Genomic DNA, 4,050 nt, shown 5'->3' on the forward strand with positions numbered 1-4,050 from the left:
TGATCTGGCCGTGGCCTTTTTGGGTGAAGAAGAGGTTCTTAAATTTTTTTTTGCAAGCTTAATTAAGTGTCTAACAAATCCTAACCAAAGGCAAGAGTGTTGGGGTTAAAAGCTTGGGGTATTACACACTTGAGGCTTCAAGTTAGAAGCTCATTTTCATCATCTTCATCATCATCTTGCAACCTTGTTAACAACCCTCAACAAGCTTGAGGAGGTACAATCTTACTTTCTTGCTCTTATTTGTAAGCATAGATCCAAGACTTGATATTATCATGGAATTTAACTAAATGAATTTACATATAAACATGAACTAATCTTTTGCTTCCGCTTGCTTTAACATCATTCAAATTGGTTTTGTAATCATGTTAACCATAAGTACATGTTTTATGAACTTGTTAAATTCCTACATATTTGTCCTTGGTCTCCTTCGTGGTTAGCTCAATCCGTTTTCTAGTTCTAACTTTTCTGAGCTTTTCCAACATACTATTCTTTATCATCAAACTTTCGATGATTAAGGTCGTTTACGGTTGTCTATGGTTTCTGCTGCTTCATTCAACTTTTTCAACATTCAGTGTATTGATTTGTGACTGAGTGCTTTTCAGAATTTCGGAATGGAAGATCATTATTCAAAAAAAAATAAATGTTATACATAGAACTGTTGATGTAGATATGCTGTGAGTTTTCAAAGTACTGATTGCCGATTCCTCTACATTTACTGCTACCATATCTGAATCATTGGTTATCGATCCGAGGTGATTTTAAGATAATTGTGTTTTTAGATGATTAAACGCTGACGGTAATATGGTGGAATATAAAAGAATTCTCCGGTATCAAAAGGGTAATCGTATATATCAGGATTATAGTAAGGCTACTTCGAATGAAAAGTCGAAGTTGACTTGCTGGAGCGGTGACAAAATTGGCTACCTTGAAAAGGGATCGCAAAGTTATTTTTGCTAATAAATGCCAAAGGATCTGACGCGGCTACGTGTTAACTTTTACTCAGTTGATGAGAGTTTCCCAGGTGCATAGTTATATGCATAAATCTTTCCTTCCGTGTATGAAGTGCGGTTGATTCATCCTATCGATTGAGGTGTTTTCAAGAATTATGAAAGGTTTGAACGCAGATTGTAATCGTCAAGATACAAATGAGGTTTAAGATGAAATCAAGTGGCAAACTTGAAGAATTGTTTAGTTTCATATGTTATAGTCAATATTTTACTTCATTTTAATTGTCCAATGTTGGTAGTCCGCAGTTGGTAGTCCACAGTTAGCAATTCAATAATTCATACATAGTTTAATATATAATATTCGAATTAATTAATACGTATCGTGACCCGTATTCGTCTCAGACTCGATCACAACTCAAAGTATATATATTATTATAGAATCAACCTCAACCCTGTATAGAGAACTCGATCATTACTGCATATAGAGTGTCTATGGTGGTTCCAAATAATATATATAGATGCGTCGATATGATATGTCAAAACCTTGTATACGTGTCCCGATATTTAAAGTGCGTAAAATAAATAACAGAAATTAAATAACGATAAATAAAGTGCGTAAAGTAAATAACAGAAATTAAATGACGATAAATAAAATTGCGAGAATGTAAATTGTGATACTTAAATTACGATAAATAAACTGCTATAAATAAAAATGTAATCAGTTAGCTAGGAACAGTTAGCTAGGATCTTGTTAGCGTGGTTTCTTAACAAAATTTCATGTTGTTAATTAGTCTGTTTCTAATCAATTTTTATTGTGTTTATTATTTCTTCATTATGCCACTTGTTGGATTCTGGTAAGTCAAAATCCAAATATGAAATTGAATTTGAATGAAAATGGTTATTCTGTGGTGAACGGATTCGTATATCGGTAGATGTAAATAGGATAGTAATGACTGTTGAATCAGATTCGAAGAATTTACAGTGTAACTTATTAATGCCAAATCTAAATATTCCTCAGGTATTACCTACCCGTTAAAATATTTTCACCATTAACAGTTTGTACGATAAAAATTTTAATTACAATCTTTATGAAAACATATGTACATATATATTTTCTTCAGACGTAATTATGAATTTATTGAGTCAATGTGATATTAAACTCATTTGGTTTACCATTCGAACTAGGATTCATAATCTCTAAAACATTTAGAGATTACTTAATCGTCATGAAGAACGAAGATAATCGATGTAGAACGATACATAGAACGATGATTATACTCGAGGTATATAATGAGATGTTGAGGCATGGATTGTTGATTGTACTGGTGCTGTTACTGATGGTACTGTTGGTGCCGATGATGTTGCTGAAGCTGGTAAATTGTGCACCATATTCTCCGAATTGATTATTCGAGCGTGAAGTTCGTTGACTTATTACTCCAGGATGATTGTCGATCGGAACGAGCGGATGAATAAGGTTCAGAATTGTGGATAGAATATAATCTTGTCGAGTTACCCTGGAAATGAGACTGAAAATGGTGTCTCGAACAGGTTCGCCGGTAAATGCTTCAGGTTCATTGTGAGGTGAATTCGATTGGTGGAAGGGATTGCCTTCTGCGCGTTTCCATTAATTAAATCGTCTACGACCCCATCAAATGAATTGATAATGGCTGATTGGTTGATTCATGACGATGATGCTGTTTTCGAAGTTTAGGTGGACATCTATGTCGGAATAACTATCGGAATAGCTATCGGAATCTGAGGGACTCGAACTGGTTGCAGGATTCTTCTCGTACGATCAGATGAAGGATTTTCGATAAGAAATAGATTATAGGATGTAGATTAGTACCCTACAATACATAATTTACATATGCATATATAATACTAAAATCCCATAGGTTACGGAGGAATCTACGAAAGTTGTCAGGCAAAGTTACAGTAACAGATACGCTAAGATATGAATTTTGTCTACACACTATTCATGCAGTCAATGCAGTAAAACGTGTCTAGACTAAGAATGATACACAAGTGATTCCCTAAGAATGATAAGCAGATAATTTTCGACACGAAATGATAAGCAAAACTTTTTACATGCAGACACGGTCGAAGTCTAGACTTACTACTGCATCCTAACGACTATCAATTAAACACACTAATGCAAGACCTGGTTAGCTAAGACCACCGCTCTGATACCAACTGAAAGGACCCGTCCTAATCCATCCGGACGAAATCCATATCGATTAATAACGATTCTCAACAGTTGATTACATCGCGAGGTACTTGACCTCTATATGATACATTTTACAAACATTGCATTCATTTTGAAAAGACAATCTTTCATTACATCTGAAGTTGACAGACATGCATACCATTTCATAATATATCCAACTATAATTGGCTTAATAATAATTTTGATGAACACAACGACTCGAATGCAACGTCTTTTGAAATATGTCATGAATGACTCCAAGTAATATCTCTAAAATGAGCAAATGCACAGCGGAAGATTTCTTTCATACCTGAGAATAAACATGCTTTCAAGTGTCAACCAAAAGGTTGGTGAGTTCATTAGATTAGCATAAATAATCATTTCATAATTTTAATAGACCACAAGATTTCATATTTTCAATTCTCATAAACATACGTCCCATACATAGAGAAAAAAATAACATTCATATGGATTGAACACCTGGTAACCGACATTAACAATATGCATATAAGAATATCCCCATCATTCCGGGATCCTCCTTCGGACATGATATAAATTTCGAAGTACTAAAGCATCCGGTACTTTGGATGGGGCTTGTTGGGCCCGATAGATCTATCTTTAGGATTCACGTCAATTAGGGTTTCTGTTCCCTAATTCTTAGATTACCAGACTAAATAGGGGCATATTCGGTTTAATAATTCAACCATAGAATGTAGTTTTAAGTACTTGTGTCTATTTCGTAAAACAGTTATAAAAGCAGCGCATGTATTCTCAGTCCCAAAATATATATTGCAAAAGCATTTAAAAAGGGATTAATGAAACTCACCTAATGTATTTTGTAGTAAAAATACATAGAACGACATTGAACAAGTATAGGGTTGGCCTCGGATTCACGAA

Source organism: Rutidosis leptorrhynchoides, chromosome 3, assembly GCF_046630445.1.
Source record: "Rutidosis leptorrhynchoides isolate AG116_Rl617_1_P2 chromosome 3, CSIRO_AGI_Rlap_v1, whole genome shotgun sequence".
Classification (NCBI taxonomy): Eukaryota; Viridiplantae; Streptophyta; class Magnoliopsida; order Asterales; family Asteraceae; genus Rutidosis; species Rutidosis leptorrhynchoides.